Below are 16,147 nucleotides of genomic sequence, written 5' to 3' on the forward strand. Positions count from 1 at the left end.
GTGAGGACGCTCGAGTTACTTGTGTGTGTTTGACGATCGTCCAATTGTTTGAGAAATACCCGAATATATCCAAGTTAGTGTGAGGGAACTTTAGACTCTAGTTGAATGTTGTACTAATGTTGTGTGACCCAAACACGTTCTAAGTACTCAAGAAGAGTAAACTAGCCGGTAGGGTACCGGTGTTGTGTAACCCGGACCTAACCTAAGGTAATCGAAAAGTGTCGATGTTGTGTAACTCGGACCTCACCTAGGGTACTTTGGAGATGTTGATGCTATGTGACCCATATCTTACCCAAGGTACCTCTAGTAAGTAGATAGGGGTGTGAGTTATGTGATGCTATGTGACCCCGAGCTACTTCATGATGCTTACTTGTGCATGACTATAACTAGATGACCATGTGACGTCGAGTACTAGCATTGTGTTGTATGTTGCATTTAGAGAATGTACAATAGTTATACTAAAATCGTGGTTAGAGAACTGATAGAGGTGAACTCATGGCATAATCTTAGTAGAGGATTAAGGGAAGTGTAAGACTCCTACTTTAGCGATAGAATAATCGAACTTGAAGTAGGTAGCACTTGATTATGATCGTGCATGTACATATTGCTCCTTACCATTTCTTCTACCATACTTATGTTTATGATATTCATATGATGCTCTAGATTATCGATTATACTACTTGGCTTTGTAAGCTCGGTATATGGATGTTTTCATTCGTAGGTTAGTATATTAAGTCGTTCGAGGAGCATCGTCGCGGCATGATTTCCATCATTCCTCACAGAGTGTATGGTTACTTGTAGTTGTCATGTGTATTCATAGGACCCTTACTTTTGTATTTGGATTTTGTAAACTTTAACTTCTATTATTTGATTTAAACTATGTGTCATGAAAATATATTTTGTAAAAGTATTTTATAACTATTATTGATGTCTTTTCATATATATATATATATATGGCGTTTTAAATGAAAAATGAACATGGTTAGCCACTTCGGTGGCTCCATGTAATGTTCTAAGCCTTTGGATTTTGGGTCAGATTAGATTAGGGTGTTACAACCTAACTATGGGGTTGGTGTCACATGTCGTTAACATTTAATAGAAGTGTTTATGTGGAAGTTAACAAATTGGTATGATTACATATTTGATCCTCAATACTTGTACATTTAATCAATTTGGTCTTAATTTTACTTTTATATAAGAAATTAACCATCTAATCAAGAAGTGACACGTATCAATATATGATCATGACACCTGTCACATCTGACACATGCCAACTTCTTATAGGAGGTTTTTTTATAAATTTTAAATTTATTATTTATCCAATCAAATGATAACATGTGTCACCTCCTGATTTGGTAGAAAATAAATCAAAGATAATTTACATTTTGGGAAAATTGAACCTAGGTCACTTGGTTAAAATTAGAACACTTAAATGCTTATTTTTTTGTTAAGTATTACAACAAAATCTATTTATCTTACAATATTATTAATGATAGAAAAACAAAGAAATAAAAGCATTCAAATGAAGATTCGAACCTAGATCAATTATAAAATATAATAACAACTAAATCAATTAAATAAATTTTATAATTAAATATATTATACGTATTATAAACTGTATTTAATACAAGATTTAAATTTAAAATAAAATTTATTTATATTTTACATATTTAAACTAAATTAAATATTTTTCATATTAAAATTTATTATTTTTATATTTCTAAATTAAATTCAGTATTTTTTTCATATTTATATTTCTAAAAATAAATTAAAGTTATAAAATAAGTATAAAATATTAAATTTAGTTTAAAAATAAGAAAATAATAAATTTTATTTTAAATAAGTATAAAAAATGATTTATAATGCATATAATCTATTTAATTATAAAAATATTATATTTGTTTAATTGATTTAGGTGATCTAATGGATCTAGTTTCGAATCCTCATTTGAATGATTTTATTTCTTTACTTTTCTACCATTAACAATATTATAAGATAAATAAAGTTTGTTGCAATATTAAATCAAATTACTCATTTGGTCAAGTGGTCTAAATGTTTCTTCTTCTAACTAATTTACGTAGGTTCTAACTCCCACAAACTGAATTTATCTCTAATTGATTGATTTTCTATCCAATTCGGAGGTGATATGTGTCACTATTTGATTAAATAAATTAAAATTTATAAAAACACTCTAATCAGGAGTTGTCATGTGTCACCTCCTAATTGGATGGTTAATTTATTAAATATAATTAAAATTAGGACCAAATTGATTGAATGTACAAGTACTGAGGATCAAATATGTAATTATAAAAATATATTAATTGTCTTGTAAACGCTCATGTTAAATGTTAACGGTAAGTGATTATATTGAAACCAATTAATAAGTTAAGTGGTCATATTGACTCAATTTTTGAAAATGGTGGTCATACTGACACCAAGCTTATAGTTGGGTGGTCATTCAATAGTTTACCCTAAAAATTAAGACTCAATTAGTTGCGAAAAAGAATGTTAGACCCATTAAACTTTTAAGAGCCAATCAAAGATTTCACTTATAGAATTGAGTTTTACTACACTTACAGAATTGAGTTTTACTACACTTACAGAATTGAGTTTTACTATGGCACTGTTATATTACATGACGCAAAATTGAAATTGACAAGTATATTCTACATATGGACATGCATTGAAAACTATTTCTACTAGTTTTTTTAAACCTTTTGTGATTTGTATGAAACAAAGCCGAGTATGTAATTTAAGGTATATATATATATATACGAAGGCAGAGGCTTATGTGGCAAGAGATGATTTATCTTGCATTGAGGATCATCCTTAACACACTTTTCATCTTGGGCCTTGATTCTGGTGAAACACTTACGCATGCAAGTGCAACTTTCAAAACGGCAAGCATCTGGTTTCTGATCACCAGTGATGTTCTACTGATGTTGAAATCCAGGATGTGGTCAAGCTTATTTGGCCTTGCTGAGTTACTTAATACCCACTTGGCTAACTCGGTTCCCTCACTCACTGCTGCTTTCCCTGTCAGCAATTCCAGCAGGACAACCCCAAAGCTATAAACATTTCCAGCCATTGTCACTCTCATTGTATATGCATACTCTGAACCACCAAAGAGAAACAAAATGAGCTGGACAACTCGGACTTCATACGTAAATAGCAAAGGCATAATGATAAAAATATCCCCAAAGTTTGCATAAATGGTCATTTTGTGTCTTATTCATTTTTTAGAACATTTTAACTTCAACGTTTTAGTTTTTTGTCAAAACATATCATATTAAATGGAAATCGTTAATTGAGTAATGGTAATCACGTGTCAATAGCAAAAATATAGATGCATGTCAGATTTGTTCACCTGGAGGAATATAACCTACAGAGCCAGCAACCGTAGAAAGGCTTCCGTTGCTCTTGGACGGGTCGATTACTTTACAAAGCTCGATGTCTCCAACCTGTGGTTCCTTCAAGGACTTGAGCACGATGCCTCGGCTCGAAAGGTCTAGGAGGAGGACCGGACTCCAACTGCATCCGTGCAAAAACGCAAGGCCTTGAGCTACTCCGACTGCTATACTGTAACGACTCGCCCAATCCAAAGAATTTTTCAAGCTTCCATGAAGAGCATCATAGAGTGTACCCTTTGGGGCAAATTCATAGAACAGATATGCGCTGTCTACTGTCAATACATAAGCCAGAGGAATCATGATGTTCGAATTGCTTAGCTTCCCCAACACCTCTAGCTCTTGCTCAAATTTATCATTGCAGCCCAGTTGGAATATCTTGTCACTCCAGTTAAGCTTCTTAACGTAATAGCTTGCTCCTGAAGTCATCAAAGCTTTGTAATAGGTCGAAAACCTTGTTTTCAGCACAATGTTTGCAGGGCTTGCAACAGCTTCCATGGCCTTGGTGAAGTCAATATTTGATCTATGGATCCCGTTTGCTGTCAACAAGTTACCTCCCGAGGATTCCCACGAAACAAAGTTGCAGCTAACACTACAGCAACAGCAGTAACTGCAAACGTAATGCCAATTGTCATGGCAGTTGGTTTTCTGTTTTTACGTGACACTGGAGAATTATGCTGTGGATAATGAAGTCCTGGGTTCCCACTAAAATAGAGATTGACATGTTTGCTGAAGTTAGGAAGAACTCCGGAAAGCCGATTATTTGAAAGTATTAGCAGTGACAAAGAAGGCAAGCCAAGCAGGAAATCAGGAACTTGACCTGAGAATTTGTTGTTAGAGAGATCCAGAACTTCCAAATCCTCCAGTCCGGAAAGAGTCCTTGGAATCTCGTCTTCAAAGAGGTTGGAGCTGAGATTCAAAGAAATCTGTAACTTAGACGGCATATCAGGAATCCTGCCCTGCAGTTTATTTTTGCCAAGCTGGAGTTCTAACAGAAACTTCAAGTTCTTGATGCTATCAGGTATGAAACCAGTGAAATCATTGTTTTGCAAGTTTAGGCTAGTTAAGTTTCCACAATTGGAAATTGAAGAAGGTATGGTCCCATTGAGTGAGTTCCAGCTGATATTAAGAACAGATAACATGTTTAGCTGTCCAATCTGACTTGGGATTTCACCACCAAGGTTGTTGAATTGAAGTTTCAGAACCTGAAGTTGAGTAAGATTCAGCAACTCCACTGGCAAATCCCCATTCAGCTTATTCTGAGCCATGTTCAACAATGCCAATTTCCGGCAAGAACCGATTTGAGGCGGTATCCTGCCGGTAAAGCTGTTGTTTTCCAACTCCAAATACGTCAAGTTCGCCAAAGATGCAAAGGGTGCAGCAGGAATAGGGCCACTGAGTGAATTGCTACCCATCCTTAGCCTGACCAAACTAGAAGACAAGATTTCAGGTATTGATCCATTCAACCTGTTATAAGACAAATCCAAAGTCTGCAAGCTCGACCGTAATAGAAACTCCGGAGGAATTCTTCCGGTTATTTCGTTATAGCTAAGATCTAATATCTTGAGAGAATTTGTGATGTTTCTAGGAAGAGTAACAAACATGTTTTGATTAGCAGAGAACCTTTGCAGGTTTTTAATAACTAAAAGGCCTGCAGGGATTGCTCCACTTAACTGATTGGAAGACAGAATAAGGATTTCCAAGTTGGTAAGGTTTCCAACAGACTCTGGTATAGTTCCACTAATTCTATTCCCACTAAGATCAATCACTATCAAATTCCTGTACTCCCCAATTTCACTTGGTATCTTCCCTGTCAAGTTATTCACAGAAAGCTCAAGCCGTTCCAAGACCTTGGATTTTCCAAGACGGCTTGGAACATTGCCATTGAAATGGTTGGAACTAAGGTTCAAGCTTTTCAGTGCACTCAAATCATCCAACTTTGAATCAATATCTCCACTCAAAAGATTGAAAGACAGATCCAATGATTCCAGTCCAGCAAACTTTTGAAAGGTGGGCAAAGAACCAGACAACATGTTCTTACTAAAGTTCAAGCTCTTTAACCCATTAATCTCTCCACAAGTGTTGAAAAACTCACCTGGGATTGATTCGAAAAAGTTGTCGGAAAAATCAAGCGACTGCAACGAATCTATCTGGCAAACCATGGAGAGGAAGCTGGAGTTCAAGAGACCAAATCCCGAGAAAGAAAGAGAGAGTACGGAGGTGTTAGAGTGGCTGTTGCACGTAACTCCTCTCCAATGGCAAGGGTTTGTAGCATTCCAGGATAAATTCGCTGTGTCAAGCTCAAGCTGCCGAGAAATATAGATCATCGTGTTCATCTGGTTTGAATCTAGTTGACACAAGACAAAAGGAAGTATACAGAATAAGAATAAGAAGAAGGATATGCTGTGAATGAAACTCCTCATTTTAGCTCTATGGGAGAATCAATTTAAGCTCGGGTTTTGTTATAAGCTCACCAAAGGTGTATAAGGTTATAAAAATAGAATGATATTAACATGGGGGATTTGAGAATTTCCAAGTGGAAACTCATGGGAAAAATGATGGGTGATTGTGTTAGGAGTGGAGTTGACTGACTCTGCAAACGCCACAGATTCATAAAAATGAACCGACTGAGACTGACAGATAATGGCGATTTTCTTGGAGGAGACTTTGATTCTTACTGGCTTATACTCCCACACGTTAATTGGTCTTTCAATTAACTTGTTATGGTAATAAAAAATATAGAAGAATAATTCAACGAAGACCTTGATGTATTCAAAGTATTCGTTTGAGTGGAAGAAGGAAGAAGGAGAGACCCCAGTTTTGAATGCTACAATCTGAAATTAGAAAACGCGTTTCCCAGACTTGTTGATTACGTTGTGGACCACTTTCGAACTTAATGAACTTTAGGGTTCCTTTGTCCCTCTCAAAAGTATTATACCCCGTGTAATTGTAGACTCAGGCTTAATACAAAAAAAAATCACATACTATAATTTTTTTCATTTTCACTTAGGTATTCAAAATTTTTCGGTCAATCTAGATGTTACAAACATTATTATTTTAAGCGTCTTAATCGTAATTACATTAAAAGATTCTATTAAGTAACACATGTCATATTCAAGTAATTTTGAAAATTTTTATTTTCAAAAAAATATTATTTTATTTAAAAAATATTAATCTCTCTAAAATTACAAAAAAAAATCTCAAATCCATAAAAATCCCTAAAATCAACCATAAAATCTCTAACAATAACCTTACCAACTCCCTTGTCGTCCAATGTAGCTTATGTCGTCCTTGCCATCTCCCTTGTCAAACATCGTCATCCTTGTTATCAAAATGATCGTTGGAGTCGTAGGATGTCACGATTTGTACCTTTGTTCTTCCTTAGGTTTAGGTGTAACACCCCAACCCGTACCCGACCCGAATACGAGTCCGAGATGTCACATTGACTTTTAAAAATGATTTCATTTCAAAATAATTGAGCATTTTAATTTATATTAAGAAAATACGACCATATATGGTTCACTTGTGCTTGTTATAAAATTTTGAGTTCAAAAATACGTATTTGTGAACAATAAAATACTATATGAATAGTGAATAGTGAATAGTGAACAGTGAATAGTACGATGAACAGTGGGGGTATCGATTCCCTGTAGCAGGGAATCGGTTCCCCTCTAAGATACTGGAAAATTTTGTTCAAACTCGCGGTTACTGTTTATGTTATAGTAACTGCTACAGTAATTTCCGAAAATTACATATTAACTTATAAAAATTAACCTTTCATCACTATAAAAATTCCCATTTATGTTTCCAAATTTATTTAACAAAATAAATTGAATATTATTAATTACATATACTCATTAAAACATTACAAAACTCATTCGTATGACTTTTCAAAACCGATTAGAACTTATTAGATTTAATCATTTATTTACATGCCAACCACTATCGTTATTACAAAATACACATTATACATTTCTTTTCTGATCTGATCTATGGAAAGGAGAAACTGACCTGTCTTGAGTAACTTTTATCAACCGTCATCTTCTCATAACCTACGCATGAAACAATCACACGCTAAGTCGTTGACTTAGTGAGGCATATAAAATATATAGGAAAACCATATAACATTTCATATAATAAAATGCATACATATTCATATACCATCATCATCATAATCTCTATTTATCATATGATTTTGTACTTATCATTTCTCATTTGATCATCACTAATTTCTTTATATACTATATCAGCATATAATATAAACTTCAAATCTCACTATTGCATAAATAATTACCAATCTCATATAACAAATACATTTCACTTAGGAATGCACACAATATCACATATGAATCTTGTAAATACTTTCAATGTCTTTTATAGGCCCATGTACATTACTGAGAACTTAAGGTATGCGAGTACTGTGAGGTTGTGCACTATGCTATCACCACAGCTCGTATAAATTTGCACCGTAATGCCACGTAGAATTTTGTCCCGAAGGACCGCGTAGAAATGCACCGAAGTGCCACGTAGAATTGCACCGTAGTGCCATATAATATGTCCCTAAGGACCTCATATAAACTCCTTAAGAATAATATATATATGCTAAGGATCAAACATGTGTCTCAAAAGACCTCATACATGCTCCAAAGAATACATATACGTCCCGAAGGACCACGTAGAATTTGTCCCGAAGGACCGCGTAGACCCTTTACTCTTGGCATGCCAACTATACCTCTAGATCTCATGACACATATCATGGGCATTATTCTTTATATTATTTCATATATTCTCATAAACACATAATTCACTTACACGTAGAACATTTCCATGTGATTCACATTCACATGTGCATATAATCACGTAGTTTACTTTCATGTAATACATGTCACTTTTCATATGAATTCATATTCATATATCACATAGCTTATACTTTGTTCTTATGTCTTCTCATAGACATATATTCTTTCTCACGTAGTCACATAGATTCATATCATATTACCTATATTATTTCTCATGTATTCATGTAAACATGCATGTCTTATTTTGTTCACATATGTTCATATATACATCATATAATCCTTTCCTAAAGTTCATACTCTATTTTCCCATATGGCATATCACATAAATCACATAGCACATATAAGCACATATCATTTCATATAATCAAGTATACATACTTTTTATGTCATTCACATCCTTATAATCAATAATCCATACACAACAACTATTGAAAATAGACTTATCACAAGTCCAATTCCTTATAATCCTATAAACTAAAATGCACTCATAAGAATCATACCAATCATATAACATTTTAGGAGTCACTTCTTACCATAGTAACTCCGTCACTGACTCATCGCGAGCCAATGTTTTCCGATATAAGTACAATTAAATTGCACTCACCTTAGCCTTGCTTGCTTTGATTCAATCCTAATCCTTTGATTATTCCAGAACTTGTTTAGGCTCAATATCTACATAAATATAACATTTCAAAACAACTATCAGAAGCCTAAACCTTAAATTTGATGTTAATAACTTAAGCCGGTTCAATGAACCAAAAATTCAATTTTTCATTTAGGGGGAATCGATTCCCCCCAGGGGGTATTGGTTCCCTCTGCATAATCTGGAAATTTTATCCAGAAATTTACTGTTCAAATCCGAAAATCACCAATTCTTCACTAAATTTTCTCATACAAAGTTCCTTTCATACCACCAACTTAACTACAACCATTTTAACTAACTTCTATCAATTCCACACTTTATTATTTCCAATACTTCATTCAAATTCTTACAACTAAGAATCATACCCAAATTTCAAACATGATATTAATCAATTCTAACACTCCATATTCCTTAATTAACTTCTTGACAAGTCAAAAATCTTATTCAAACTTGAAAAACTCATCCATATCAAAATTTCATCTAAAAACCCATTTTCAAATCCATCTCTAAAACACATATCTTGTTGTTTTAATGTCATATAAGCTTTCCTTTAGCTTGTATAACATCCAAACTTCCATTTCCAAACTAAAAATCAAAGAAACGACCAAGGTTTAGATTCTTACCTTAAGCTTGTGTCTTCACGTTGAGAGAAGAAGATGAAGAAGATAAGTCTCAAAGCTTATCTCTTCAATTCATTCATATGGGTATTATAATACCCTCAATTATTATTTTATTCTTTTATTTACTCAATAACCCTTTTACCCTTATTATAATTCCATATTTACTATCATACCCAACACACAAAATTCCTCCATAAATCACTAGACTTATCACTTGATTCTAATTCACCAACTAAATTTATAAACTCTTACAATTTAGTCACTTACCTGGTAATTGGGATGTTACAAATCTCCTCCCCTTAAGAAAATTCGTCCTCGAATTTTCATTGTACACACATTGATATGAACATATCTTCTAAAGTTCTCATGTTGCTTCTCTCACTTAATCTTCCTTGACATTATTTGAAACTAGCTTTTCAACTTCTTTTTTCGTTTATACATTCATCTACTGTCACTTATCATATAAACAGTAACAAATAATCTCAATTTATTCCTGTCTTTTCTCTCTTCTACTCTGCATTTTCCTTTGATCTTTCTAAAATTACATACAATATTACTCATCATGTAAACAATAACATTCATTTTCAAACTCCATATCATAAATCAATCTATTTATTCATTAATCTCTAATTACCTTATAACTATACTAAACTTTTATTCCGTCATCATTTGACCAAGAACAAAACTTTAAATCTTCATCAAATGTGATTAAACATATACTTTATAGAATTAAACAATCTTTTCACATCACCCTTCACACTTCTCATATTTCTATATCGAACTTATCATCTAAATTTTCATATAACCTTTATCACATATGATCCTTTATACTTCATCCTTTTGTTTCTAAATTCCATTATTTATCCAGAATCAAAATCTCCTTATACAAAGATCGTATCTTTTAATTCATGTTCACATACTCTTTTCCTATCACTTATATTCATCTCCAATTACCAATCTTTATCACATCTTTATAAATTTGATAATTAGCTTTACTTATAAAGAACTTTATTCTTCACCATCTCTTGTACTTATATTATTCTTCCTCACAGCTCCTTTTAAAACTTGTAAATACTCTTATCTTTGCCGTCATCATATCTATATGATCCCAATACATGACCATATTCAAATCCATATCAGACTTAATTAACTCACTTTATCTTTTCTTTCAATCTTATAACTCTATTACCTTTACTCTTACGACTAGCCGATAACAACTATTCAATCTAGGGCACAAGCCCTATTTAATTGATCATATACCCCTTTTTCAATCCAAATTATCTCAACAATAGTTTACTTAACTTATCAAATCCACATATATTCTCATTCGCCATGTAATTTTCTTTATTCACACTTAACATTTCATGTCTTCTATCTTATAAAATAATCAATGAATCTTCTAGGATTCATATTATAATATTTGTTTAACACACTTTAGCTCAACCGCATAGAAACTAAATTATCTCATCTAAATTCTCCGCTTTAGTATAGTGGATATCCTTAAACATTATTTAATAACACATTAATTAATTTTTTTTCAACGATATCTTACTCACACGCAATATTATTTCTCTGTTTTAAAAAAATCAAACACTGCAACTTTCTTTGTCTTGTAAACTGTTCACCAATATACTCATTCTCAAACTTTTCTATTACTCTTCTCTTGAACATTCAATCCTTATCTTATTCACTTTATCACATTACATAATTAAAATATACATTGTATTCAAATTCACTTCATATTTGGTTATCATAACCTAACAATATCTTATAATTTCCAATACATTTCCATAACATAATTTTGTTAGCCATTGATAACTCTTTTCATCTATAATGCAAATCCCTTATCATATACACTCTTGCACAATACTATTTATATATCTATTATTCCTTAGTTTCCGTCAAACATACAAATCCTTTAACTTAATACATTCACTATCACACTACTTTATTGGTCAACTTATTTCTTTCAATCCAAACATAAACCTTCATCAAACTATCCATATATGTATTCTTTCCATTCAAAATAATTCATCACCTATTTCTTTCACTTATCAAACTTTCATTCTCACTCATCCATAATACAATTCATTTGGTTCAAAATCAACCATTTCATTTATTATTTTTTTATAATCATTATTATCTTATACATAACTAAACCATATCATGTTCTTTATACTCACATGCTCTTATATATTACATATATTTATCCTTAACTATCACTCCTTATCACATTTACATGACTTTTATAGTCATCTTTACTTGCACAAAAACTTATTCTTTATCATTATTATACTTATGTTTTCTCCACTTGTTTCAAAAATCACCAGATTTCAATACTCATCTAATTCATTTAAAATAATTTTTTTTTCAATTTACATAACTTCTAACAAGGCTTTTAACCCAATTCACAAAGGTTATCTTTAACCCTGACTTATCATTAATTAACTCCTTATTTAATCTTCAAATATCATACCTTGCTATTTTAGTCTGTCTGACTCTCATCTGATTTGATTCTCTGACAGAGAATACAACTAATTCATATCTGGTTTAAAGTTGAAAATCAGAATCTCTATCTTTCTTTAATGGTGTTTAACTATATAAAGCACTAATTCTCTTAATCATATGAGATTTTTGTTCTCCAATCTTTTCATTCTGAGCTCTTTATAAAACTTTAACGCGATTAATAATTTCTTGAAATGAGAAAAATTTCAAAACCAGTAACATTCTTTTAATTTAAGACGCAAGCCCTAAACAACCAATCACATGTTCTTACTTATCCTTCCTAATCAAAATCAACTCAACAATAAATCTGTTTAACTTATTAAACTTATACTCATACACATGCACGTGTAATTCCCTTGCTTCAAGCTCATATATTCGAGCTTATTTGTTTTATGAACTGGTCATTCATGTACTTATTCTTGAACTCTTCTACAAATGATAACCACATCACTTGATCTTTTAACATTCTTATGGTGACATTTGTTCACCATACTTTAGTTTGCCCACATAGTAACGAAACTACTCAATTTAACTTCTCCACTTTGGAGAAATGAAAACCTTCTAACATTATCTTCCTACCATTTAATCAATTTTCCACAACAATGGAACATTTCTCAAATTCACCCTTGAACTCGGGTGTTCTCAACTCTTTTCAATACATTCATTCTATGAATTATCGAAGTATAAAATTAAAATATATCATAATATCATTCAACATCATGAAACATTCTCTAATCTTGTACAGGCACGCTCTGAGGTTTTTCGCTCTTCTCCCTTCCTGGCCAGGGCAGGTGAATGCTATTACCTGCAGTCTATTGCCTTGTGCTTCACTTTGGAAGCTCTCATATATTCATGTACTAATATCATTTCTTCTATCACATATAACATGTGCATATGATCATCCAATTCATATCATTTAACATATGTCATTTGCATATGTTCACATATCATCTATCATATAAACATATATATCTCATAAATCATCCTTATGTATTCACTTATCTTATATAACATAACAATTTAACTTTATTAACAAGACAGCACACTCCTTACCCTATCAGATCAGAAAATTTTCCACTTTGTGTTGGCATGTATACTTTTTAAAGCACCTTTGACTTCGTTTTTAGCCTAGAATCAGCTAAACCGTAGCTCTGATACCATTAAATGTAACACCCCAACCCGTACCCGACCCGAATAGGAGTCCGAGATGTCACATTGACTTTTAAAAATGATTTCATTTCAAAATAATTGAGCATTTTAATTTATATTAAGAAAATACGACCATATATGGTTCACTTGTGCTTGTTATAAAATTTTGAGTTCAAAAATACGTATTTGTGAACAGTAAAATTTTGTTCAAACTCGCGGTTACTGTTCATGCTACAGTAACTGCTACAGTAATTTCCGAAAATTACATATTAACTTATAAAAATTAACCTTTCATCACTATAAAAATTCCCATTTATGTTTCCAAATTTATTTAACAAAATAAATTGAATATTATTAGTTACATATACTCATTAAAACATTACAAAACTCATTCGTATGACTTTTCAAAACCGATTAGAACTTATCAGATTTAATCATTTATTTACATGCCAACCACTATCGTTATTACAAAATACACATTATACATTTCTTTTCTGATCTGATCCATGGAAAGGAGAAACTGACCTATCTTGAGTAACTTTTATCAACCGTCATCTTCTCATAACCTACGCGTGAAACAATCACACGCTAAGTCGTTAACTTAGTGAGGCATATAAAATATATAAGAAAACCATATAACATTTCATATAATAAAATGCATACATATTCATATACCATCATCATCATAATCTCTATTTATCATATGATTTTGTACTTATCATTTCTCATTTGATCATCACTAATTTCTTTATATACTATATCAGCATATAATATAAACTTCAAATCTCACTATTGCATAAATAATTACCAATCTCATATAACAAATACATTTCACTTAGGAATGCACACAATATCACATATGAATCTTGTAAATACTTTCAATATCTTTTATAGGCCCATGTACATTACTGAGAACTTAAGGTATGCGAGTACTGTGAGGTTGTGCACTATTCTGTCACCACAGCTCGTATAAATTTGCACCGTAGTGCCACGTAGAATTTTGTCCCGAAGGACCGCGTAGAAATACACCGAAGTGCCACGTAGAATTGCACCGTAGTGCCATATAATATGTCCCTAAGGACCTCATATAAACTCCTTAAGAATCATATATATATGCTAAGGATGAAACATGTGTCTCAAAAGACCTCATACATGCTCCAAAGAATACATATACGTCCCGAAGGACCACGTAGAATTTGTCCCGAAGGACCACGTAGAATTTGTCCCGAAGGACCGCGTAGACCCTTTACTCTTGGCATGCCAACTATACCTCTAGATCTCATGACACATATCATGGGCATTATTCTTTATATTATTTCATATATTCTCATAAACACATAATTCACTTACACGTAGAACATTTCCATGTGATTCAAATTCACATGTGCATATAATCACGTAGTTTACTTTCATGTAATACATGTCACTTTTCATATGAATTCATATTCATATATCACATAGCTTATACTTTGTTCTTATGTCTTCTCATAGACATATATTCTTTCTCACGTAGTCACATAGATTCTTATCATATTACCTATATTATTTCTCATGTATTCATGTAAACATGCATGTCTTATTTTGTTCACATATGTTCATATATACATCATATAATCCTTTCCTAAAGTTCATACTCTATTTTCCCATATGGCATATCACATAAATCACATAGCACATATACGCACATATCATTTCATATAATCAAGTATACATACCTTTTATGTCATTCACATCCTTATAATCAATAATCCATACACAACAACTATTGAAAATAGACTTATCACAAGTCCAATTCCTTATAATCCTATAAACTGAAATGCACTCATAAGAATCATACCAATCATATAACATTTTAGGAGTCACTTCTTACCATAGTAACTCCGTCACTGACTCATCGCGAGCCAATGTTTTTCGATATAAGTACAATTAAATTGCACTCACCTTAGCCTTGCTTGCTTTGATTCAATCCTAATCCTTTGATTATTCCAGAACTTGTTTAGGCTCAATATCTACATAAATATAACATTTCAAAACAACTATCAGAAGCCTAAACCTTAAATTTGAAGTTAATAACTTAAGCCGGTTCAATGAACCAAAAATTCAATTTTTCATTTTGGGGGAATCGATTCCCCCCCAGGGGGTATTGGTTCCCTCTGCATAATCTGGAAATTTTATCCAGAAATTTACTGTTCAAATCCGAAAATCACCAATTCTTCACTAAATTTTCTCATACAAAGTTCCTTTCATACCACCAACTTAACTACAACCATTTTAACTAACTTCTATCAATTCCACACTTTATTATTTCTAATACTTCATTCAAATTCTTACAACTAAGAATCATACCCAAATTTCAAACATGATATTAATCAATTCTAACACTCCATATTCCTTAATTAACTTCTTGACAAGTCAAAAATCTTATTCAAACTTCAAAAACTCATCCATATCAAAATTTCATCTAAAAACCCATTTTTCAAATCCATCTCTAAAACACATATCTTGTTGTTTTAATGTCATATAAGCTTCCTTTAGCTTAACATCCAAACTTCCATTTCCAAACTAAAAATCAAAGAAACGACCAAGGTTTAGATTCTTACCTTAAGCTTGTGTCTTCACGTTGAGAGAAGAAGATGAAGAAGATAAGTCTCAAAGCTTATCTCTTCAATTCATTCATATGGGTATTATAATACCCTCAATTATTTTATTCTTTATTTACTCAATAACCCTTTTACCCTTATTATAATTCCATATTTACTATCATACCCAACACACAAAATTCCTCCATAAATCACTAGACTTATCACTTGATTCTAATTCACCAACTAAATTTATAAACTCTTACAATTTAGTCACTTACCCGGTAATTGGGATGTTACGTTAGGGTTGTCAACTTCTCTTCTATTTCATCAGCTCTTGTTATGGTGGTTGTTAATCAGATTATGATCGTCAGGTTGAGGTTCAAAGGTGATAAAGGATGATGGTCGGCGCGAGTTTAATGATTGAAATTAGAGTTTTAAAATT

The 16,147-nt window shown here is 32.2% G+C and overlaps 1 pseudogene; it reads right to left on the reverse strand.

The window, feature by feature from the left end:
* Nucleotides 1-2,682: 2,682 nt before the first annotated feature.
* LOC120130158 lies at nucleotides 2,683-6,209 on the reverse strand (annotated as a pseudogene).
* Nucleotides 6,210-16,147: the final 9,938 nt, after the last annotated feature.

This window comes from Hibiscus syriacus, unplaced genomic scaffold (genome assembly GCF_006381635.1).
Source record: "Hibiscus syriacus cultivar Baekdansim isolate YM2019G1 unplaced genomic scaffold, ASM638163v2 tig00110515_pilon, whole genome shotgun sequence".
Taxonomy (NCBI): domain Eukaryota; kingdom Viridiplantae; phylum Streptophyta; class Magnoliopsida; order Malvales; family Malvaceae; genus Hibiscus; species Hibiscus syriacus.